The following is a 27,724-nucleotide window of genomic DNA, read 5'->3' as shown; positions in this document are numbered from 1 at the left end:
CCATCTTATGGAAATATTTTTTTCTGTGTGAGCAGTACAGTCTATGGCGTAGGGGGGTGGGAGAGATAAATGATAAGAGCTTAGATATTTTCATTACTCTGTTGCTTATAAGTTGGAATGTTGGATGACCCTCAACACATTGTCTATTTTTCAGATGATATTGAAGAAGTTATATGTGTGGTATGAAATTCAAAAAAACTACTTGTTTAGGAAAAAAGAAGATTGATATAAATTATTTTTTAATACATTGAGTTAAAAAGTAGTCATGTCTATCATTGATTATAAGTTTTTCAATGACATATTAAAAATAGAGAATGTGTTGAGGATCATTCAATCTATAAACAACATAGTAATGAAAAATCTCTAGCTTACTCATATTATTTAAATTCTCCTATGTTATATATTGTACTGCTCATTTAAGACAAAATATGTATAAGATGGTGGCTAAAAGGAAGAGTAAAAAAAAAAAAAAAAGCTTTAAAGCTTTATATATAGCTTCAAAATGAGAATTATTTTAAACATCTATGTATAAGTATACTTTGTAGAATTGTTGAAGGTAATGAGTTTCAAACATATTGAAAAGAGGTTGAAGTTGAGGTGGTAAAATAACAGGGATTTATTATTACTAAAACTCTGAAGGTCTCAAAAAGTGTCTGGACAAAATATTACATACGAAACAGTTTAAAAAATAAAGCTTACCCCGTCTAATACTTCAACGATTGCATCAATATCATCATTTGTAAAAATACTGAGATGTTCTAGCACCTGTGGATAAATACATCAATCAAGAATCACAATATGTGTACGTATAAATTAAAGATTTAATATATATTAATTATAACTGTAAGTGAACTAATGCATTCAATAAATAATACAAATTTATCTCGTATACTATTAATTAATCAAATTTGAACTCTTTTTTAGAAATATGAAAAATTAGATGAATGAAGCAATTATAATCCAACTCATTTCATTTATATATGCTCATAAATTAGGATGTTCATAATTCAATAAGTAACATGTCATGACTCATATAAATGTGCACTTGTAGGAGGCGAGCACATGTTCTATTCTCATCCTAACCCTATAACATAAATTAACAATTATTTATATTTAATTTATAAATTTATATGTAAACTAATTTTTTATTAAATAAGAATTAAATTTAAAATTATAAAATGATTTACTTTGTATTAATATTATTTATTTATTGTTATAAATTTACATCATTACATAATTATTATATTATATAAATGTCATTTAAATAATTTAATATTTACTTCAACCAAGGTTCAACTCTCATCGAATAATTTATATGTCCGATTTAATTTTCACAACCTTGGAAATAATAGTTGCAAACCATTGTGAGACAACCAACACCTATATTTGATACTTGTGTTACAGTGAAACTTTGGAAGTATGACCATTCAGAAATTAGAGATATTACATATAATATGATCATGTTCATAGGCTTTTAAGAGATTATGAAATATTTAAAATGTTGATAAAGTCAACGAGCCAATCTTATGAGAGGATTTCATGCAAAATGATGACTATACAACATTATATTAGTCAAGAGATTGAGAAGAAGAGGGTGAAAGGATTTTCAAAGTTTAGTTGAAATGCATTAACATTGTGAAAAAATAGGACTTCTTAATATTGTTGCGTGCAAGAAAATTTACAGCGACAAAATATGATTTTTTGTGCATTAACATTGTGAAAAAAAAAAAACCTAAGCACACAGATAATAGAAGTTCATAAAAAACAGTTTTTATGTCGACAACTCGAGGAAAGGAAAATAATCAAGTAGAATTGAAATGTTTTAGGTTAAAAATATATATTTTTTGACAAGTGTGTGCCTGCATGGGCACACTCCGACATTTGTAATATTCATAGTCATAGACAGCTTGTACCCGGTCGATGTGGATTTGGGCCCAAGTTTGAGCCTGAATATATTTTCTACAGCATTTTTGGCTTCCTAGAATCATTTCATAATGTTGTGTATTCAATTTTAATACTTTTGAAGTCTGATGGGGCTTCTAACTGTAATTTTGGATAATTTATGAAAATTTGAAGTCAAATCCTCAATAATTTTTGACATGAATGACACTCCAACTTTAATAATGAATAACTATGATAGGGAGTAAATTAATTAATTCATGACCTCAAACCATTAAATTCACAGCTAGAACAAGAAGTTAACAACATTTCCCTTAATAAGCTTTCCTAACATCATCTCAAAGAGTTGATATGGGGTTAAAGAAAAGTTAAAAATAACTATTATTCTAACGAGGCATAAGTACAAAAATTTGCCCATAATAATGCTATTTAAATAACAAAGAAACGATTATGCGGTGCTGATAAAATGCAGAATTAGCCGGTCTAATTTAACTCCACATAACTATGTAAGAAAAAAAAAACCTTTATGGCAGCAGCCTTGGTCAATGCCGGGACATGAGAAGTAAAAGAAACTGCACAATTCCGTGCTAAAAAAATCATTTACTCTTAATATAAAATAGTGAAAGCATCAAATGCCAATATGCAACAATAAAATTATATATGCATGATAACTCTAGACATAAAATAATGAAAATAAATGGTTAAGGATAGAAAAATGGAAAAAAAAAATTATCAAAGACATAAAACGGTTAAAGTATCTAAAAAATATGAATTGCTACAAGGACGTAAAGCCATTGAAGTAAGAATAAAAAACAAATACAAACGATCAAATTAATGTAAAATGATGCATATTTGCAGCTACTGTTGATAATAATAATAATAATAAATAAAAGATCATATCATTTTATGAAAGCAATTTCTCAATTCCTTTAGTATAAGAAGGAATATGTATAAGGACTGTAAACCTTTGGAGGAAGTCTTTTTAGATGGACCAACAATGTTTGTGTAATCAAATTTGAAAACTGATGACCAACGACAACATATTCCAACAGCTTAAGAAATACATTATATCATAAATGGAAATAGATATAATACCATCATGTATATTGAACGCACTTTTGAAGCTACATAAACAAGGTATACACATATATATTGATTAAGGGAAAAAAAACATTTCTTAATGAAAGCTAATAAATTTCAAAGCATAATGAAAATAAAATAAGTATAAACTATATACGACGGTGAATCAAAATGCAAGGTTCAAGGACTAACTTTCAATGTCATCAAGAATAACGATACTCAACTGAGACTTGTACGCATCCTCAAAAACATACATAAGGAAGACAAAAATTCTTGAATTTAGAAAACTTGACAAAGAACTTGATCATAAAAGAAATAAACTAGTGAATTTTGAATAGAATATGTACAAAATATAAAGTGACCGGAATACTCAACTGTTTAAAACTTGTTACTGAAGATATAACAAAAAACAACAACAATTCTTTTCCCTACTATGCAGGGCCGGCTACATGAATCTTTTTCTTTCGTTATATGGTGTTAAGAGTCAAATTTTCATTTCAAATTAGGTTGCATATACATATGGTGTTAAGAGTCAAATTTTCATTACAAATTAGGTTGCATATACATTCCTTGAAAGGAGACAAATAAATAGTTGACAACGTATTTTCTCTATAACTTTTCTTACAATAAGCATGGTTCTTTAGTATACATGCTTATGTCTTTCACCACAGTCAATCATTGCAATAAATTTGTAACATGTTTCAATTCATAGATTATGTTTGATCATTAAGAAAATAAAATATATATCTTATAATTAGAGAGTTACACGTGTGACTATTGAAAATGGAAGTGCTTTCATGTGATATACAAAAAACCATTTTCAAAAAAAAAATAACAAAAACAAAATATTTTTCAAAAATTTTGAACTTCGTATAAGTAAAAGGCTTGCACGCCAGAATATTTAAAAATGGAGATAATTAATGCTAAAGATAAACAAAAATAATATAGGCCCATTGTAGATACGAAACATCACATCCTCTCATGTGCATTGCATAAAATTCGGACAACCAATTTATGTACCTTACAAGCAAGGTTCTACGCTAATTTGCTATGATTTTGTTGATAAGTGAAACCAAAGATTGGTATATGCATGGCTTCTTAATACATTGAAATAAGTGTACTCATTCCTAGTAAGTCTAACTTTTAAAGAAATTTGGTGAAACTTATGAACCATATGCACCTAAATGAGACACGCACACAAGATATAAACCACTCTTTTTTATGATCTTGAAATACAACTTATTCAAATACAAACAAAACTTAAAAAAGTGATTAAAATAGTGTGTTTTATATGCATGTGAGTGTGTTTGCATCGTTCTTCATCTATTTATCCCGGTTTATTTAACAAATTATGAATAGATTTTTAAAACTAAAATTCATAGATAGAATAGCAAAATAAATTTATATGAAATATTATAAATCTATTGTCTGAAATACACACATGCTTTTGAAATTAAAATTAAAATATGCTGGCAAAAAAAAGAATGGAAAAGCTCCAATGCAACTCGATTAAAAATAAATCAAAAACAATTTATTTCCTCCGAATAAGTGTTCTTATTGGCCCAAGTGGCCACTACTGAATTCATGTTCTTTTATTTTTTTTAGAATCAAAGTTTAGGAAAGAAGAGAAAATATCTCATCCAAGTATTTTAGATTTGAAATACTAGGATAAGCTATTTCTCCTCTCTTTTTGAAATTTTAAATCAAAACATAAAAGAATGACAATTCAAAATAAAGCATTTGCCCATCTACTTTTTGGTTTATCTCTCCACTTTTCTTTATTACATAATATATAAAGGATCCAGATATGAAGACGCAACAAATCCTGAAATTTTAAGATGTCGTATACAACATTATTAAAATTCTTCTAATATCAATATTAGGGGTGTCAATATTGGACCTGACCCGAAAATCCGACTAGAAAATTTCGGGTTTGGATTGTCCCGAACCCGAAAAGGGTCGGATTCGGGTTCAACAATTCGACCCGTTTCAAAAATCGAGATGGGTTTGGGTTGACTCGTTGACCCGAAAATCCATTTTTTTGACCCGTCAACCCGAGATTGACCTATTTTTTACCTAAAAAACGGATATTGACCCGTTATTTAACACGAAAACTAGCATTTATTTGTCCGTCCCAAGTCATTCGGGTCCGGTCGAGTTGACCCAAACCCGAAGCAGGTCGGGTTCGGGTCCGGAAAATTGACCCCTTTGCAAAAACGGGTCGGGTTCGAGTTGACAGGAATAGTGTCAGGTTTGTTTCGGGTTCGACCCAAACCTGACCCATGACCCAAAATTGACACCCCTATACAATATCTTATTCTCATATATAATATTTAAATTCTAAATTAGCTTGAGTTTCTTTTAAAATAAAAGTGGATGTTGCTACCGTTAGACTCCCAACCATATGTAACTCGAGTTTGGTTGAAGTAAGTTATTCTTGTTAGAACCAGTTGGATTGTCTCCTAACTAAAACGCGGACAAGGCACAGAGCGAGCGGGCTAGTGCATATGAGCAGGCGAACATGGGATCATGTGAATGAGCAAACCAATGCAAATGAAAGCATACAACATCACTCCTTGTGTGAGATATCACCTTTTGTTCTGTAAGTGTCGCACAAATGTAAGGAGTCGAGAAGAGGCGGGAACTGAGAGGAAGAAAGGAAATCGGGTGAGAGAATTTTTTTTGTGCAAGAGAAAATTTGGGAGGGGAATTTTTTTATTATTGAGATTGTCAAAGGAACAGAACTCGATGGAAGGAAGAAAAAAAGTGAGCCTCATTTTAGAAGTTGAAAAAGTAGCTTGTTTAAATATTCACCTTTTAAATTTGAATTTAGAAAATAAATAAATGCATAAATTCTAATTTTTTTAGAAATAATAGTATATGATTTTTCAAAAATAACAACAACAACATCAAGCCTTTTATCCCACCATACGGAGTCAGTTACATAAATCTATTTTCTTCATTGTGTCATATTAAGAATCAAATTCTCATTTAAATCTAATAAAGAAATGTCATTTATAATATTTTTTTGCCAAATCTTTTAGTTCTACCTCTACCATTTTTAATATAAGCCAAATATAATACATCTACTCTCCTAACTTGATCATCAAAAGGCCAATGTTTTATGTGACCAAACCATCTATGGCAACTCTCTCTAATCCTATCTGCCACTAGAGTTACTCCAACCTTTTCATGTATATGCATGTTTCATATACTGTCTCTAAGAGTAAAGTCACTCATCCACTTGAGCATTCTCATATCTGCAACACTTGACTTAATTTTATGCTTCTCTTTTAATTGCCAACATTATGTGCCATAAAGCATTGTAGGTCTCACCATCATCTTATAAAATTTTCCCTGAAGTTTAAGGGGTAATCTCAATCACACAAGCTCAATGCATTCCTCCACTTCCACCATCCACCTTGAATTCTACTAATAATATCCCCATCTATTTCAAAATCACTTTAAACAATAGACCTGAGATATCTAACCTGAGTAGTGTATGATTGCTCAATAGGAAGAAATCAAATTGCAGAAGTCTCAATTCAGCAAGAAAGAAGAAAAATTGAGATAAAAGATAAAAGTTATTTTAAGTAAAATGTTCAATTATTTTAGGGAATTAAAAAATTTAATTTATTATGCAAAATGCTTGATGTTAACTTTAATGATCAAATTATGTATTTTATGTCCACTTAGATAAAGTTTGTTGTGTCTGATGTTGTCTTTGGTGACATTGAACATATCTTATATTATAATTTGTGATGTTTGTAATATTAAACATTGTCTTAGAGACTTCGATTTCTTAAAGGTAACTCTTACAGTAATTTAAAATTAATTATTATTGCAATAGGATTGTGGGAGAATCAAGCATTATAATTGAAGAAAAAATCTCGCATACAAGTATTTTTAAAGAGAAATTTGGTAAAACGTTATTTAATGAAAATTTAAATTGAATTTAATCATTCAAGGAAGATTAATTAAGGATTGAAGAAATTTTTTAAAGAATTTAGACACACGGAAAGCACTCAAGTGAGTGACTATATTTGTTTTATAGCAATTTTATTTTTCTATTATTTCATTGCAATTATTGAATATTATATCATTTATGCATTCTTGTTATGATTTAAATGTTTATTATGCACCAAATTGATGAATAACATATCTGTATTTAAGAGCTCTCTTCTTAAGGTTGTGCCTTCTTTCCAAGGTATTATTGGTTTATTGAATGAAAGTAACTCTTGCACGGTTGAACCTTCATATCTAGCACCATCATATATGAATGTCAGACACGCTAATACTTCGAATGACCTTGTTCTAATTAGATATAAATGATAATTTGACCTTTTAATAGAACATAATGGAGAAGAGATCAAGTAACCAATCCTACATAATAGGATTGTGGGCTCCGAAAATTTGTGCACCCGGCCTCCCCGTTGATTTTCAGTGGAGTTATAAAGGATTACTAATTTTAAATATAAATATAAATATGTCAAATCTTTGATTTTAATTCATATGTAATAAATTTTAATTTATATAAAATTTATACCTATAACTTTTATATATAATTCACATTATAATTCTTTTTAAGTTATACTACATTATTTTTTTTAGATTTTTCATTTTTCTTATTATTATTTAATTTCATATTTATAAAAAAGTTAGCAAAAGAGTTTATAAGTACATTATAATCAAAATTATATTTAAAATAAATCTTTAGAAATTTAGAATTTATTTTAAGATAATTATAATAGACAAATAATTATAAATTACAGAACTTTAAAAAGTATTATACTATGATAGTGCTATATATAAAGGTAAAATCGTGCAAGGGTTACTTTTGTTTAATAAAATAATAATATCTTGGAATTAAGAAGGCACAAACTCAAGAAGAGAGCTCTTAAGTACAAATATGTTATTCGTCAATTTGGTGCATAATAAACACTTGAAGCAAAACAAGTATGCAAACATGATATACTATTCAATATTTGTAATTAAATTAAAAAAAATGAAATTGATATAAAATGAATGTAATCACTCACTTCAGTGCTTTCGTGTGTCTAAATTCTTTAAATTTTTCTTCAATCCTTAATTAATATTCCTTGAATGAAATCTAAGTATCAAGGGTACAAATATGTTAATCTTTGTAGATAAATTAAAAATTCTGGAAAATCATAACAAATTAGGGTAGAACCTTGTTTATAATGTACATAAATTGGCTATCCGAATTCTATATAATGTACGTATGTCAATGGTCTTTGAGAGGGTTGGATGCTTATATATACTATAGGCCTATATTTTTTTATTTATATATAGCTTTAATTATCTTCATTTTTTAAATATTTTAATGTCATGTCTTTTACTTATACGAATTTCAAAAAATTCTAAAAATATATTTCATATTTGTTTTAAAAAAAATTTAAGCAATGATTTTTGTTAAACACATGAAAGTACTTCCATTTGCAATAATTATACTTGTAGCTCTAAGATATATATTTTATTTTCTTAATAATCAGACCTAATCTTTGAATTGAAACATTTTATAGATTTAAAGGAATGATTGAGTGTGGTGAAAAACATAAGCACTTATATGAAAGAATCATACTTATTGTACGGCAAGTTAAGAGCAAGCTTTATAATCTATGTAATTATCTCCTAGAGAGTTCTCGAGGAATGTATATGCATCATAATTTGAATAGTTTTTTGTTAAATTTTTTTCCTGAAACTTTATACTTTAACAGTAGTAAAATAGCAATAGCAGCAACCATTGGTATTGACAGTGATTTTTCATATGTCAAAATTGTAAGTTCATTTTAATGTATAACACCTTAGAAGTTTTCTATATTAAGAGTCAACTAATTTTACCATAGGTCTTAGATGCGTCGATGGAAGGTCTAAGCGAGAATAATAAATGTGTAGAAATTGTTAAAGTTTTTTTTTACTTTTAAAGTTATGAATTTAAAAATTAGGTAAAAAACTTATTAATTTTTTAATCCTAGTATTGTTTCTTCGGTAGATGAGTGGCTTCACTCTTGGCGATAGAATGAGAAACAAGTATATCCGTGATCAGGTTATAATAGCTCTAGTGGCAGATAATATTATAGAGAGTCATCTTAGATGGTTTTGTTACATAAAATATCAACTTTATGTTGCCCCGATTAGAAAAGTAAATGTATTACATTTGACTTGTTTTAAAAAGGTAGATGTATGCCTAAAATGTTTTGTTTAAAAATATTATAAATTACCTTTTTTTTATTTGATATAAATAAGAATTTAACTCATAACAACATATAATGAAAAAATAGATTCATGTAGCTGACTCCGCATAGTGTGATAAAAAATGTTGTTATTATTGTTAGTGTTACTTCTTCTGTAACAAGTTTTAAATAGTTGGGTCTTCCGGTTAATATATATTTTGAACTTATTATATTCAATATTCACTCGTTTATTTCATTTCTGCTCAAATTGTTTGTCAAGTTTTCTTAGTCAAAGAATTTTTATTTACTTTATGTAGATTTTTGAGAATGCATACAAATCTGAGTTGAGCATCATTATTATTAATAACATTAAAAGATAGCTCTTGAATCTTGCATTTTGATTCATTATGTTATATATTTTCTACTTATTTTATTTTCAATATGCTTTAAAATTTATTAATGATAGTTTTTATTAAGGAATGTTTTTTCCTTAATCAATGTACATGATAGTATACCTTGCTTATGTTATTTCAAAAGTACATGATTGTATTAAAAAAACTATTCTTAATGAAAGCTAATTAATTTTAAAACATATTGAAAATAAATTAAGTAAAAACTATATAAGACGGTGAATCAAAATTCAAGTTTAAAGAGCTACCTTTCAATGTCATCAAGAATAATGATACTCAACTGAGCTTATATGCATCCTCAAAAACATACATAAGGAAAAGAAAAATTCTTGAATTTAGAAAACTTGGCAAAGAACTAAGTAAAAGAAATAAACGAGTAAATTTTGAATAGAATATGTTAAAAATATAAATTGACCGGAAGACCCAACTGTTTAAAACATGATACTAAAGATATAATACTAACAAAAATAATTATATTTCCCACTACGCGGGGCCGACTAAATGGCTCTTTTTTCTTCATTATATGGTGTTAAGAGTTAAATTCTCATTTATATCAAATAAAAAAATATAATTCCTAATATTTCTAACCAAGACTTTTTGGGCTTACATCTATCTTTTTAACACAAATCAAATCAAATACATCTACTCTCCTAATCAGGTCATCACAAAGCTGACATTTCATGTGACAAACTCATTTAAGTTGATATCTCACACAAGAAGTTATTCGAGCATTCTCACGTATATAATTGTTTCGCAATCTATCTAAGTAAAACAACTCATCAAATAAAGAAATAATACTATGATTAGAAAATTAACAAGCTTTTTAACTAATATCTACATTCTTAATGTTAAAATTAAACCAACATTAACAATTTTTGCACATTTATTGCTCTAGCATAGACATATCATCGACGCATATGAGACCTATGGTAAAACTAGTTGATATATAATCTAAAAAAACTCTATGGTGTTATACAAAAAAAATGAACTTATAATTTTGACATATGAAAAATCACTATCAATACTAATGATTGATATTATTGTTGTTACCACTGTCAAAGCATAAAGTTTTAGAAAAAAAATGAAAAAAGAACTATCTTTGCAAATTAGGATGCTTATACATTCCTTGAGAACCCTCTATGAGACAAGTAAATAGCTGACAACAATTTATCTCTTTAACTTTCCTTACAAGCATGATTCTTTAATATACGTGGTTATGACTTTCACCACAATCAATTATTTCATTAATTTTGTAACATATTTCAATTCATAAATTAGGTCTGATCATTAAGAAAATAAAATGTTTATCTTACTATTAGAGAGTTACACGTGTGACTATTACAAATGGAAGTGATTTCATATAATATAGAACAAGGCAGCACTTTCAAAAAAATTCTTAACAAATACAAAATATTTTTCAGAATTTTTTTAAACTTCACATAAGTAAAAAGCTTGCACATTAGAATATTTAAAAATGAAGATAATTAAGGCTACATATAAAGAAAAATAATATAGGCTTATAATATATATAAAGCATTGTATCCTCTCAAAAATTATGGACATAAGTTCATTATATAAAATTCCGCAACCAATTTATGTATCTTACAAACAAGGTTCTACACTAATTTGATAAGATTTTGTAGATAAGTGGAACTAAATATTGGTGTATGCATGACTTCTTAATATATTGAAGTAGGTTTAGTCATTCCTAGCAAGTCTTACTTTTAATGAAATTTGGTGAAACTTATGAACCATATGCTCCTAAATGAGACACGCACACAAGATAGAAACCTTGCAATCCAACGGCTGTTAAGACATATCGCCATAATCACTTTGTGGATTAAAAATTCAAAAGAGCACTCAAGCCACTCTTTTTTATGATCTTGAGATACAACTTCTTCAAATACAAACCGTACTTAAAAAAGTCATTAAAAAAAGTGTGTTTTATATGTATGTGAGTGTGTTTGCATTGTTCTTCATCTATTTATCCCGTTTTATTTAACAAATTATGAATAGATTTTTAAAACTGAAATTCATAGATAGAATAACATAATAAATTTATATGAAATATTATAAATTTATTGTATGAAATACACAGGTGCTTTTGATGTTAAAATTAAAATATGCAGAAAAAAAAAAAAAGTAGAAAAACACCAATGCAACTCTTTTAAAAATAAATCAAAAAGAATTTATTAGCTCCGCCACATAATAAGTGGCCACTACTAAATTCATGTTGTTTTATTTTTTAGATATCAATGTTTAGAAAAGAAGGGAAAATATCTCATCCAAGTATTTTAGATTTTAAATTATTGGATAAGTTATTTCTTCTCACTTTTTAAAATTTTAAATCTAAACATAAAAGATTGACAATTCAAAATAAAGCAACCTTATGGCCCATCTACTTCGAACTTTTATTTGGTCCGTTGAACGTAAGTAGAGCTATGTTCGGCCAGCACTGACATCGCGCCACGTAGCATACACAAAACGAGAAATACCAATAATAACGAGAAATATCATTATATGAAGACAAAATACCGAGCAATACCGAGTAATACTGATTAATACCAAAAAATACCAAGTTTTTTTCTAGAAAAACTCAGTATTTTTTGGTATTACTCGGTATTCCTCGGTATTGGTCTTCACAGAACGGTATTCCTCGTTATTACCAAACAATACCGAGCAAAAACCGAGTAATTCAGTGATGATCGAATGTAGAGCTACGTCCGGTCAGAGGACCTAATAAAAGTTCCATCAACTTCTTGGTTTCTCTCTTCACTTTTCATTATTACATAATACATAGAGGATCGACACAACAAATCTTGAATTTAAGATGTGGTATACTTCATTACAAAATTTTTTCTGATGTCAATATCTTATTCTCACATATAATATTTAAATTCTAAATTGGCATGAGTTTCTTTTAAAATAAAATAGCAATGAGTTAGACTCCCCCAACCATCTATAACTCGAGTTTGGTTGAAGTAAGCCATTCTTGTTATAACCAGTTGGATCATCCCCTAACTAAAGCGCAAATAAGACACAGAGCGAGAGGGCTACGGATGAGCAGGCGAACATGGGATCACATGAATGAGCAAACTAATGCAAATGAAAGCATACAACATCACTCCTAGTGCGAGATATTAACTTTTGTTCTATCTAGAAGTGTCGCACAAACGAAAGGAGTTGAGAGGAGGCGGAAATTGAGAGGAAAAAGGGAAATTGGGTGAGAGAAACTTTTTTGTGCAAGAGAAAATTTGGGAGGGGAATTTTTTAAAATTTAATAAAGAATGGTCATTTATAATATTTTCTAGCCAAATCTTTTCAGTTCTACCTCTACCTTTCTTAACATAAGCCAAATTTAATACATCTACTCTCCTAACTTGATCATCAAAAGGCCAATGTTTTATGTGACCAAACCATCTATGGCGACTCTCTCTAATCCTATCTGCCACTGGAGTTACTCCAACCTTTTCATGTATATGCATGTTTCATATACTGTCTCTAAGAGTAAAGCCACTCATCCACTTGAGCATTCTCATATCTGCAACACTTGACTTAATTTTATGCTTCTCTTTTAATGGCCAACATTCTACGCAATAAATCATTGCAGGTCTCACCATCATCTTATAAAATTATCCCTTAAGTTTGAGGGGTAATCTTAATCACAAAACAAGCTTGATGCATCCCTCCAATTCCACTATCCACATTGAATTCTACTAATAATATTCACATCTATTTCAAAATCACTCTGAACAATAGACCTGAGATATCTAACATGAGTAGTATATGATTGCTCAATAGGAAAAAATCAAATTGCAAGAGTCTCAATTCAACAAGGAAGAAAAAAAATTGAGGTAAAAGATAAAAGTTATTTTAAGTAAAAAGTTTAATCATTTTAGGGAATTAGAAAATTTAATTTATTATGTATAATGCTTGATGTTACCTTTAATGATCAAATTATGTATTTTATGTCCACTTACATAAAGTTTGTTGTGTCTGATGTTGTCTTTGGTGACATTGAACATATCTTATATTATAATTTGTGATGTTTGTAATATCAAACATTGTCTTAGAGACTTCGATTTCTTAAAGGTAACTCTTACAGTAATTTAAAATTGATTATTATTGCAATAGGATTGTGGGAGAATCAAGCATTATAATTCAAATGACCTTGTTTTAATTAGATTTAAATGATAATTTGACATTTTAATAGGACACAATGGAGAAGAGCTCAAGTAACCAATCCCATATAATAGGATTGTGGACTCCAAAAATTCGTGCCCTGGCCTCCTCGTTGCTTTTCGGTGGAGTTATAATGGATTAATTTTATGGTAAATTTTGAGAAGGCAGATTGGGTTTGTATATAAGACACTAACAAAAGATTTCTCCTTTATTTTGCGAGGACTTTATCATCTGAGTTATGGTTTCTAATAGGCGCAAGCCCTATAGTTAATTTCCCTTCCCGATAATGAGAGAGAACTTTCGATTAAGGCTGATTATTGATCAGATACATAGAAATACGTGTTACCTATCATATAGTACATAGGCTTTGGGGTTGGAAAATTGATATTTAAAATGAAAATTTCACCATCTTACACTTAAAGCGGATGGTGGGGAAAAGATGATGGACCCCACCAAGATCCCATGGTTTTGGTCCCGGGTCATCGTGGCGCCTAGTCTACTTAGTTAGATGAGGTAGTCGACCCAACCTAATACAAGGATCCTTCGTCCAAGGGTACCTAATGAACTTGGGATGAATATTTATGAGCTAAAAAAATTCACATTAGCTAACAGAGGATTTTATGCCTTATCGATTAAATCATATTGATTCATATCTCATGGATTTGATGTTATTAAGGAACATGCGGGCTATGTATATGATTGTAATTTAGTGGTGTCATTCAACGGCAAACCACTCAGTTTAGAGGGCCCCGATCATAACCATTTACATGAGGTGCCATTTGGCGGCAAAACCACCAGTTAGAAGACACATGTCATATCCTTATTAGCAGGAAATTGTTTGAGAATGAATTCTAATGATATTCTAGACCATACATTAACATTTTATGAGCTAAAAAAATTATTCAATTTGTCAACTTCGGCGAACTATTATGGAGTGTTTATGGATTTTATGCTTTAAGTTCTTGGCGGATCATTTCAATTTTAAATATTTTAGATTTTGGGATTTTTGTATTATGGAAAATTGTATTTTTGGGCACTTGGGTGATGTTTTACGAATATTAGAATTAACCCCTCCGATTGAGACCCAATTTTAATACGGCCATCATCAGGATATTAATGGATATTTTATTGATTGAACTCTATCGACTCCGTTAGTTGCTGACAGAAGATTGGGTTTGTTGTAGGCTTTGTGGTTTTGTTGATAAATTTTCCTGTTCATATGCCTTGAAGGCCTAAGATGAACGTATTTTAAACAAATATCTCAATCGATGGCATGACTGGTAAATTCATTTTGTAGTTTGAGCCATGTCGACTACTATCTACCTGTATATAAGGATCAGGCTAAAACTTGGGTTCATTTATTGAGCCATGTAGTACCCTAGATGTCATATGTGTACCCATAATATGCTCGTCAGGACCCTTACAGGTTTACGACTGCACGTGTATTTCTTTCTTTTTATGTGTATACAAATTATAGTGCATACGTGGTGGCATTTTATAATATTTGATGTTGCTCGATTGTGCGGGCAACCGTCATTTAAATGTAACATTCTATTTGGAAATTCGTACATGTCTTCTGTCCAATTGTATGGATGTTACAGATCTGGCGGTGTAATGTCGGACTACTGGTTGCCCATTACCTTAAACAGGTAGACTACCGTGCACTACCTTGTCTCCTATTGAATCTCATAGAAGCTTGCACTTATTGAAGGTCTTATATATTTGATCAAGGATAACATTTTGTGGACATGGTATATCTCATGCAGCGGATTGCAAGAGCTTTCACTTGTTGTAGGCCTTTGTTATTTTTGTTCGTAGATGGCATCTCGTGTATATAGCAGGTCACTTACAAGGGCCTACGGACACTTGCGTTTGCTGCATATTATCTGTTGTTTGCTTGCAGATAGCATGTAGTGTATATAACGGGTCTCCTACAAAAGCCTACGGATACTTGCGTTTGTTGCATATTATTTATTGTTTGCTTGCATATAGCATGTAGTGTGTATAACGGGTCTCTTACAAAGGCCTGTGGACACTTGTGTTTGCTGTATATTATCAATTATTTGCTTGCAGATAGTATGTAGTGTGTATAACAGGTCTTCTACAAGGGCCTGCTAACACTTGTGTTTGTTGCATATCATTCGACGTTTGCTTACAATAGATCAATTTATTTACTCAACATTGAACAGTGATTGATCGTAAAGGTGTCGTAGCATTCATTGTCTTCTACTACGACAAGTTGTAGGTGTGTAGATGTATTGTATATATAGTAGATATATGGTATTCGCTTATCATTACTTGCATGATCCAATGTGCCTCTTCATATGTTAACATTGAGTACAAATCTTCTAGCACTGCCAATAGGCATTTGCATTTGCTATCGTTTCTCTACATTTTCTCATAGACAAGTATGTGCAGCGAATCTTCCTACAACCTGCGGGTGTTTGTAATTGTTGTACATCGTCCTCCTTTACTAATTACAATGAACTAGCATATTTTCTAACTATTGAATAGTGGCTGGTCGTGGGAGTGTTATAACCTCCACAACCCACTGCAGATTAACACTTGCAAACATGTCGTTATGCATATAACAAATCTTCCATTATTATCAATGTTACATTGCTCCTATATGCTTGTGCTTTGATGTTGACCACATAATATATATTTACTTGCAAGTCATTCTATTCATTGCATATTGGCTTTACATTTGTTGGAAACCGCCGCATGCTAATTAACATTCATTAAAAGGATAACGTAGTATTCACTATATGTTGCATGGTATGCATTTGTAGGAAAACTGTAGTCATTATTTGTTAAAAATTTCATTAAAATCAATAATTAAAAAATTAATTAGTTATAATTAGTATTAATTAATAATTATTATTATTATTAATTATCATTAATATTAACTAATATTACTAAATTATAATTAATGATAATTATCTCTGGTTAAACAAGATTCTTGCAAGATCTGAACGGGATTAATACATGATTTATGCTTGATTTAAAAGCAAAACTACTATTTTCGGCCCTGAAATAAATTAAATCAATCTTTAATAGTCCAAGGTACTAAATTGATGCAATAAATAATGTTGATGGATTATGAGTAATCTTTATTAAGTATAAGTTAAATAAAGAGTTGAACATAAAATTATAAATTTAGCTAATTTTAAAAAAACACTTATTTAAATAAATATCTAAAGATATGTGTTATTATTGTATAGCTTGTAGCCATTATATATTAGTTATAAATAAGGTTTGATGTATTATATAATAGAGTTATGAAAATAATCATGATAATAATATTGATGCAAATGTTTTGTTTAGGGTAATAATTTTAGAGGATATTGGTAGAAGTGAAAATGTATATTTTAAATTACTTAATTGTATTGAGTTATGTGCTTAATTATATTTCTAATTTATAGATTGGATTGAAATTGAAGAGTTGAGTGTGGGGTCAAGTTTAAGGAGAGCTAAGCTAACTCTCATAAGATCAAGGTCTTAGAGTTGGATCATTTTATCTTAGAACTCAAGATGATGTAATGTGGCTAATCTCATTTCTAAATAGGCATAATATTTTCTCTCTCATGAAAGATCATTTGCAAGAGTGAGACAAATCATTGCAAATTATTTTTAATATCATTTCGCATAAATAATACATATATTTTCCACCATGGTAAAAAAAAAGTATGATATGGGAACAGTAATGAGTTCAGCTCGTTTCCACCACAACAAATAATAAACTTATTATCTATGCTCAGTTATGCCAATGGGGGATGTATCAACTAGTGGCCAGTTATGCTTACATTTAAAAGGTGCTTCTGAAAGGAATGTATTAAGCATAAGGTATGATATGATAAGCATCAGGTCATATTCATGTCATTAATTTGAATGACCTTTAAATAATATTTCTAATCATCATTATTATTAAAAGAGGAAAGCTAGGTTTTCTTAATAGTTAAAATGATGAATAAAATGCAAAATAATTCATTTTCCTTTGAGTATTTTATACAACCATTAGTAGATAAATATTCTTCAATAAAGTCCATGATGGAGTAAACAAATTATCTAAATGTGGGCTCTAAAAATTTGCACTACAACATATCTGTTTGGGAAAGTTCGAAAAAATGCATTAGGTTAAATTTCATAAGGCATATTAGATTCAATACTGAAGATTTTTTAGTCATTAGAGGACATACACGCTCTAGCAATAATTATAATTTCATATAATTTTGTGTCAAAACCTCCATGTCGGAGGCCTTTGGTCATAATCATTTATATAGGATGACATTTGACATCAAAATCATTGACATAAAATGTATGGAAATTTTTCTACTCCAAATTGTATATATTAGGCCAACAATCATGGTTACAAGAGATAACAATCAATTTAACATCAACATGTCTAACTTTCCAAAATAATAATCAATATAATGATTATTAATAAAAGCTAAAAGGGCATTGGGTTCGAATCTTGCATATGTGATGTTTGTATCATTTTGCCTTAATTGGTTCCAAATTGTAGATATTAGGCCAATAAATCTCAAAATAAATCATATATTATTTAATCTAATAAATTAAAGAAACCTAAAAATAGCACAAAGCCATCAACATAAACATGACACGTAGGTAAGTAAGCATTTTATTTTAAATTGATTAACACTAGAGATTTATGTGATAAATGCAATGGATGGCCACTTTCTCAATAATAGGAAATTTGATGAAATTATTTTTCGGTATTTATAGGTCCCATGGTTTAAAATTGTGCAATAAGAGGCACGCCTCAACGCAATTTTACCCATTTAAGCCTCAAAGCCTACGCAATGAGTTCAGGATTTGAGGCGTACGCCTCAAGTTTACTGATGCGCGCCTCACCTCAGGGTTGAGAGGTGTCCACCTCTAAAAATTAAAAAAAAAAAAAAAAACTATTCTAATATTTATTTGTTCGGTTCAGACCCCCCCAACCCCCGCGTGGTCTTCCGTCATTTCCCGAAAACAGGTTTTCTTTCTTCTTCGAGCGACCTTTTTCCCTCTTCATTCGGCATCGACGTCCTTCCACATTGAGTCGCTCTTCGCTTATTGCTTGGGGTTATCTTCTACCGCAAGTTGGGTTGGAGTTATCTTCTACCGCGAGTTATCTTCTACTGCGACCTTTTCCCCTCTTCGTTCGACGTCCGCTTCCTTCAACATTGAGACTGCTAGGTATATGCTTGGTACCACTCGGTACAACAATGTTTGTTACCACTAGGTACATGTTCGGTACCGCTCGTACAGCTCAATATCGAGCTGGTACATGCTCGGTACCACTCAGTACATGTTCGGTACCACTAGGTACATACTCGATACCGAGCCAGTACCGCTCAGTACCGCTCGATACCGAGTAGGTATATGTTGTATTCATCATTTTTAGTAGTAGTTGTTAGTGTTAGTCTACTTCTTCATGAGTGCATGCTTATATAAGTTTTCTTAAATATTGAATAAGTGAAGCATTATGTTTAGGGGTTTGATATATTACACTAATATATTCTTCTCATAAATGATGGTCATAAGTAAGGATAAAGATGCATCAGGTCATAGAAAAGAATACTGTGATTTGGAAAAGTTCGAGTTTGAGTTGAACTATATTTCTTGTTGTCTTATTATTGGAATATTTTGTTTTCACTTCATATCTTGAGCATGTTTATATTTTATATATTATTTACTCATTAGTATGTACAAAATTTATCATTTTATGTTTACACAATTTTTTGATTAAAATTTTGAGACTTACGCCTCAAAACGCCTTGAGGCTTACGCCTCGCCTCACGAACGAAAAATGCCTCAATACCCGACTACGCAATTTTAAACATTGATAGGTCCTTTTGCTAATTTCTTCATTCTCAGCTCTTTTGCATTCTCTTTGATATTTTATACAGTTTAAGTAGTATTCAGTTACTAAAATTTTTAACTTCTAATCCTTAATTTATCACCTTTTAAGCATGATATTAATTCCATATTATTTATGGTTCCATATGTAGCATATCATTAATAATATTTATTTAACACAAGCACATGCAATCAATCGTGATAGTATTCAAATTATTACTTTTCAAGGGAAAATAGGAAATGTTCATATTTCTAGTTATTATATATAATTTTTAAAGAATAAATTTTTTTAAAGTTTCTATATAACAAATATTGCTGTTTTTTTAACTTTAGGCATTGTAAATGTCAAGGGGGGCGTAATGTCTAAAATTTTCAAAAAACAATTTTATTTAAAATAGTTTTTGAGATTTTTTTAAATAAAAGATATTGGGAATTTGATCCTTACTTTAAGAAGGTGAATGCACTACCTTTTGCCACAAGTGAATCCAAGCTTTAATCGAGCAGTTAAGTTTAATAAGTATATTGTGTAAGAAGACAACCCAGTCTATGTGGAAGTGACATACCTTGCTTCATCTAGTAAATCTCTCCTACTGGTTATTCCAATGAGGATGACATTATTTAAGGCCTCAACCTCATCAATCTATTATGCAGACAATTAGCCTATAAAATAGTTCAAAGAAATGATATTTTAAATATTCTTAGTAGAAAGGAGCTTGTGAAATATCACCTTAGTGAGTAACTAGTTCATAATACCATTTTGAACACCAAGACCATCTCACGTTGACCCTCTAGACTGTTAAGAAAAAAATAATATCCTTATGAAGAAAATAAAATTTTGAAAAATAAAGCTTTGAGGAATTCTTCAAAAGAAAAAGACCCAAAGTACATGCAAAATTCAAAGAAAAAAATATAAAAATGAAGTAAAATTTATAAATCATCAATATTAGGCTCATCCCAAGTTTGGGTTAATTGTTAACTATCTTCATCGAAGTAATACAAAGACACGATCATCATCAATAGAACCCTACATTAAAATTACAAAATCAACATCAACTATGTTATAATTCTCAAAAAATTGAGCATGATGTCAGTAGCTTCCTGAAAACAACCAAGCATGTGCTATGAGAAGGGAGGGAAAATTAATTTCATGCTCGCTCTCCTTCCATAAGTAGTGATCAATCTTGGGATTCTTATCTCATTTGTTTACTCGTTTTCAAGAAAAAAAATTAGAACAAAAAAAGTGAATGCCAAAAAAAAAAATAATGGTAGCACGGCTGTGAGACTAATGAATTGAATAGCAAATACTTTGGAAGAGAAAATTCAAGAAAACCCGAACACAAAGGGAACATTAATGGCAAATTCCCAATGTTAATCATTCATAGGTGGAAACAAGTCTTATACATGATATGGAACTAAAAAAATTCATCAAGTGAGAAGAGCAAGTCCTTTGGAAAACTGATAGACAGGGTTTCTCATAATATGTATGATAGCAAACATGATAAGTTCATTTAAAATGGATATTGGAGACAATTACCAGAAACTTAATACAGGCAGCAAGAAGTTTAGTTGCAGGTGCACCTATTAGAGAGAGAAAAAAACTACAGTTGCAATTATAAATTTAAACTATTAACAATCACTATTTCATAAGAATTAGTATCCTTAGTTCTGCTTGATCCTAAGTTAAAAAATCAAGTTGGGAATATAGAACTATAGATCATGACAAAATTATGATGTTCATGACCAACCTTCACAAAGAATGAGCACAAAAATCATAAGATTCAAAAGCATCCCAAAAAAAAACCAAGCTATGAGAATGTGATATTGAAATATGAATTATAGTTTAAAAGGCAACCTTTAAACGAGGGAAGGAGGCAACAATTTCACTCGTTTATGCTATTTTGGAACTTTAAAAAGTGTTTTTCCATAAAATTGCCCAAAGAGGTCAAAAAATTATTATAATGATATTTCACTTTGCTCATACCTTACAAATAGCATCAATTTCATCAAAAATATGATGACATGCAAGTCACTTTGATCACCTGAACGCAAATTAAAAGAGAAGAATCATAACATAAAAGACAGTATTATTGCCATCGAATTCATTTATAGTATTAAAAAGTTGATTCTTTACCTCATACCCTTTGGTCTTGTTGTGCATCAGCAAATAAATCCCTCACATTTTTCTCTATTTCTCCAACGTATTTGCTCAATACTTCAGGTCCATTAACAATCAAAACATTTAGAAACAATCATGATTTACTATTAACAATATATCAACATATATATATATAACAGAAAAAAAATTTTGAATTCTGGACTCCCTACAAAACTAAAGGAACGAGTAGCATTAAGCGAATAAAAGAAACCGATGAAACTACTGACCATAGATAAATTTAGCTTTTTTAGCCTGCATGAACAGTAAAACCAAACATCGATGAAGAAACACAGCCTCTTAATACCAATTTGGTAATGCAACAATAACAACAAAATGGACCTTAAAAAATCAAAGAAAAATAGGCCTTTTAAACACTAATTTTTGCGACTTGCATTAACACCGACAACAAGTTACATCCAGCCGAAAAAAATCTAAATCACCATTTCAAGGAGCTACAAAAAACCCTTTTTATGTATCTACAAACCTAAACATTAAGCAAACATGAAAAAGGCATGTACAAACTACAAGTTGAGAAAAGCTCAACCAATTATTTGTTAGTGGAAAATGTGAGGTACCTTCTTGCAAAGTGAAGATATTACTTTATAACAGTTAGAAAAATAATTCATGTAGATGATAATGTCCTCATCATCATTAAATGTCAGCCAATTTCTGCTCTTATTTTCTAATTTACTAATGTAACTGTCAAAGGGATTGGAAAGAATTATGATCACTCTCAGGCTAATTAAGAATATTTTTTTACTAGAAATATTAAAGATGTATCAAGGAAAAAAAACACTGAACGGTAATCATGTGTTGCACTAGTTATTTTTTTATGAATGCTTAAAAAATATAGAAGCACAAAAATGCTAAGGTGGTTTATATAATTGAACTCCCCATAGTTTATACTACAATTTCCTTGCTCATAATTAGTAAGCTACAAAGTATGCAATGCTCTCAACTACCTGACTTTAGTTTCCAAATAATATAGCATTCTTTTTTCTTGGACAATTAGGTGGATCTAATCAAGAAGAAAAATATGTGATATTAAAAATATATCAACAAAACTAAAAAGGACATCTAAAAGCTAGCTAATCAACATAAACAAAGCCGCATGAGATATATATAGTTTTGTTATGCCAAAGCGCTTCTCCTTCTTTTTTTAAAATGAAGGCCAGTACGTTTTATCACTATTTTTAAGTTCTAAATACCAGTTAACTATTCAATTAAGGAGGTTAAAACATACCTTTGGTTCTCTTCCATTGAGCAATTTTTCAATTTGCCAAGCCATAAGTGTTTTTCCAGTGCCCGGAGACCCATAAAGCAGCATACCCTTCACATGCTTGATGCCCATTCTATCATGTATACCGATAAGAAAGAGTAAATGGCATTCATAATACACAACAGAATACCAAGATTATGCATTCGAATCACATACTTCTCTGTAACATGAGGAAGAAAAATGCGAGAAGCAAATGCTCTACGAAATATTTGAGTAAATTCTTTACCAAGACCTCCTATTCCAAGTTTTTGGAGATCATAGTTTTTCTGCTTGAAAATATTGCTACTTGCAGCTTCACGCTAATTAATAATCTGCATGACGATCCATAAAGAAAGCCGTGTTAACTATAATTACAACGAATTGTCATTTTCTTGCAGAAAAAGTTAAAATATGTTAAGAAAAATAAAAAAAAAATTCATAAAAAAAAACATTAGAAATTGCATAAGTCAAAATGGCGGATGAACTACTAATAGGGGATTGTTTTAGTCCCAAAATATGTCTAAACTAGTTTCTTGACTCCTGAAATCTGATCTAAAATAAGCTAATAGATAGACTATTCTGGATCACGTTTGAGGAATCAAGGGATTAAATTGACCACATTTATAGTTTACAACAAAGATGACCCTATACAAAGTCTATGGACCATTTTGACATTTTTCTCGAATAGTAATATGAACAAATAAATCATGTGAAGAATACAAATATACAACCTTTATCCCTGAGCTTGAAACAGCTTCAAATACAATATATGTGTCATTGGTAATTATCCCTCTTTCAATAGCATTTGCTTTTTCTTCATCCTCTACCAAAGCTTGCTTAACAGTAAAGATGTAATTGGTTCCTAGAAATTCGAACAATACCTTTTGTCCAGTTGTCATAATCTGCATTCCAGAATTGCTTCAAATTTGTAAAGCAGAAAAAGCTTAAAAACTCATGTTTATTGCTTGCAAAGTGTGTGTGTGTGTGTGAGTGAGTGACAGAGAGAAAGAAAGCAATGTCCTTAAAATTGAGCCTTGTTTGGGTGCTTATGTGAGTCAAGATGAGGCCATAGGCAAGCTTACTTGTGCCTGAAAAAAGCATTGCCTAAAGGCTCAAAGATGAGAGGCAAGAATTTTGCCCTGACAGTTAAGTGCTAGTATTTCAAATGTTGAAGATGAGATTTTTTTTATGATAATAATTTGAAATGGTATGATGCAAAAATATTAAAAGTTAGAGAAATAGGGGAGTGGTATTAAAAATAAGTAATAAAAATTGTAGTCATAAGTGCTTCATATTCTAGAATATCAAAACTTCAAAATGAAAATTATAAGTTCAATGAGGCAAAGGTAGAAGCAAAGTGCTACAAAATCAGTGGTAAACATGGCAGCAAAGATGGACGAAGTTGGAAATATATAGTAGCAAAGATCAATCTTTTCAAAAGCATTAAGTGCTCCCAAGCAGTACAATTGTTCATTCCAAAGCTGCTACGTGCCATCTTTTAGGTGATTGCACAAGAAAAATGAGGTGTTAAAGAATATATAGTTATATCTTTACTAATTTTTAATATGATGAATATTGTTTAAAAGTATGATGAGTTGATCATAACATTCTCAGGAAAAATTTTTTAACCTAAAAATTTTTTTGAATTCTAAGTTCAAAATTTTTGGTAGATAGATTTATCTCCAAAAAATAAAAATAAAGTAGTTTAGTTTATAGCATGCATAGTCTAGGATGAACCAATCTCTCTACTTATCTAGTCCATCTTCTTATAATTTGTACTCTCTTTTTTATCATTGATATCATCTCTTAGTGTATTTCCTCACACTCATCTTAATCCTAAAGATTTACCACTACTTAACTTGAAGCTCTGCACTTTCCCTTGGGATTAACTTGTTTTCTAATACGAGTCATTATTTCTCCAATACTTGAAGCTCTTTTTTGCATCGACTCGTATCAAATTCTCATTATGAAAAGAAAACTCATCTTATGAGAGTGAAATATTGGCAGTATCTATTCCATCAAGGCCACTCAGTTTATTACCAAGTGTTCAGAGGCATGGGCACACCCATAAATACAATTTATTATGGTACATGCAAAGAAGATGTGAGACGTGTTATGGTCGCACCTTGTCTCAACAAAAAACCTAAACAAACAATCAACTCAAATTTAACAAAACTTGTTAAGTGCAGATTATTGCAAAGTTACATATGCAACAAAATAAATTGTTTTAATTATATTTATTTAATATAGTCCACTTAGGAAAATTTAAAATTTGCATGCAATGGAATTTTAAGTTCATCATTTAGCCCAAAATATTTACTGGAAAGATTATCATTTTATGCACTTGAGCACCTCAAAGTATATTCCTTAGTTAAAATTTAGGAAATAAATTATATTTCCTTCATTATATAATAACTATTATTTTCCACAAGCTACCCTTCAATTTTCGTAGTTGAAAAACAATTTGAAAGAATGGAAAGGAGAACTACATTTTTTGGTATATCGAGGTTTGGGCAACTATATCACCTATTAGTTGCCCAACATTTTGCTAATATAGAGAGAAAGAGCAATGCAATCATAACTTCCTTTTCCCAACCTTGGATTAAGTTGAGATAGAAAGTTTAAAAAGATATGCATGTTTATATACACATACGTGTATGTGCACACGGCACACACTCATGAAAATTACTTGTAGATCAAATCACATAAATTTTCATAATATATTAAACATTAATCTAGCTTGTGTAAAAAGACATCTTAAAAATTTTTCCCCCTATGTTATCAACTACTAAAACCATTGAACATATTATAAAAATCATCAACAACCCATGTATGTGCAGTTATGTTTTTGTGCAATGAAAATAATCCATTTTAAAAATTTTGATGAATTTAATTGATAATCAAATTATCTTAAAAAAAATTGAAATTATGCATGCCACTAATTTAGAGAACGGAAAGTTTAAACTTGCATTTGAAGTCCATAACATCGCAATATAATTGAGTGGAGAAATGTGATTCTCCTAGAAGGAGAAAGTTCATCCCTCTCTCTCTCTCTTTATATATAAATACATGCATAAGCATTTCTAGTGAGAACAAAAGAAGAGAGGGAAAAGTGAGGTTGTTGGGAGCCACCCTCTAAGCATTGTTTGATCAGAGAGTTCAAGAGATAGATAAAGATAAACATAGAAGAGTTGGAGATGAAGAGAAAAATTAACCAAAAAAATTTCATCAATTCACGTGGGATATTGACATAGAAGACCAACAATTTAATTTTGAAGGATTTACAAGCATACCGCATAATTCTTATGCATTTATTTATATAATACCTAAGCTTATATATTTATTTATACAATACTTTAATGTCTTAAACATATAAAAATATTTGCCTAAAAATACGTATTCACTTTGGAAAAGTGAATATTAGTGATACTTTTAATGTAATTTAAAGATTTAAGCGTTATACAAATACCTATAAAAATTAAAAGAAATGTATGTAATATATAAGAATTCATTCATTAAGCATGGGTAATACAAGAAAAACATAAGCTATTCTTTAGCATTTATACGGTTTATAGCTTATGAAATTTCAATATTGGACTGCACCTCTTTATTTTTATTGGCTTTTGCTTTAACATAGTCCAGCTCAAGAGTAAGAAATTCCAGAGAAAAACTAGCCAGTGGAAAAAATCTGAAAGAGATCTCATAATGTGAAATACGAACATAGATGTAAAGGAAATGCTAGAGAAAAATAATCAAATGAAGATATGATGAAAAGAGAAAAAAAAATCCCACGTGATAAAAGATATTTGATCGCTAGCAGATACTTTTGTGTAGTGACGGTGGACAGAATTCAGAGCAATTTGATCATCACTAACGTTGCTATGACTAGTAATAATTTATTAAGGATTAACTCAAAAAATGCATGATGAACATTAAACAAATTAAACGAGCAATCTAACAAATTCGAAGCATATTTAAAGAAACTGATAAAAAATGAAGGATCTGATTGTAAAAAAGGCCGAATAAAGGATATACAAGGAGAAGAACTACAGAATCTCCAACGATAACCTGAGCAGAGTTGGATCCACGGATAGCAAACTTCGGGAAATCCCGGCAGAGCGGTAAGCGAAGTTGGAGAAGGCGAGCTCCTGGTTCGGCGTGTTTACAACGATCATTGTGGACGAATTGTGGCCAAACCCTGGCTCCAGATTTCTCCTCATATGCCAAAGCCGGGAAAGAGGAACTGGAGGTAGCAAGGACGGGCAAGATTGGCACTGAAATATTTTGCGTGAAGGACATGAGAAAGTTACCAAGAAATTCAGCAGAAAAAATAGTTGAATCAACAGCAAATATTCAGAACTCTATACGGCTATTATCCTATCAAACAGGATTTAGAAAACTGCACGAGTTAAATCCTCCGTATCCCTCTTTTTGCCATAAATCCCGGGTTTACTAAACCCGGAAGTTCGGCGGATTTACGGGCTACCTTGGCAACGAGTAAGTCGTCGTCGTTACTTCCGATCCAACAGAAGAACGGCGAGAACTGAGAAGGATTGACTTCGGATCCGACAGTAAGAAACGTTGTCCAAGGAGGCGAAAGTTATTTGGTTTGCTGCATTTAGGGGCTGATTGGTATGCGGATTTAGGCGGATTTAAGGTCGGATTTGGACGAAATCCAGCC

General features: G+C 30.4%; 1 pseudogene; it reads right to left on the bottom strand.

Annotated features, from left to right (window-relative positions):
- Nucleotides 1-743: 743 nt before the first annotated feature.
- Nucleotides 744-27,682, bottom strand: LOC110109877 (annotated as a pseudogene).
- Nucleotides 27,683-27,724: the final 42 nt, after the last annotated feature.

Source organism: Dendrobium catenatum, unplaced genomic scaffold (genome assembly GCF_001605985.2).
Source record: "Dendrobium catenatum unplaced genomic scaffold, ASM160598v2 fragScaff_scaffold_1400, whole genome shotgun sequence".
Taxonomy (NCBI): domain Eukaryota; kingdom Viridiplantae; phylum Streptophyta; class Magnoliopsida; order Asparagales; family Orchidaceae; genus Dendrobium; species Dendrobium catenatum.
Note: the sequence above shows the minus strand (reverse complement) of the source record. Positions and strands in the feature narration are given on the sequence as shown.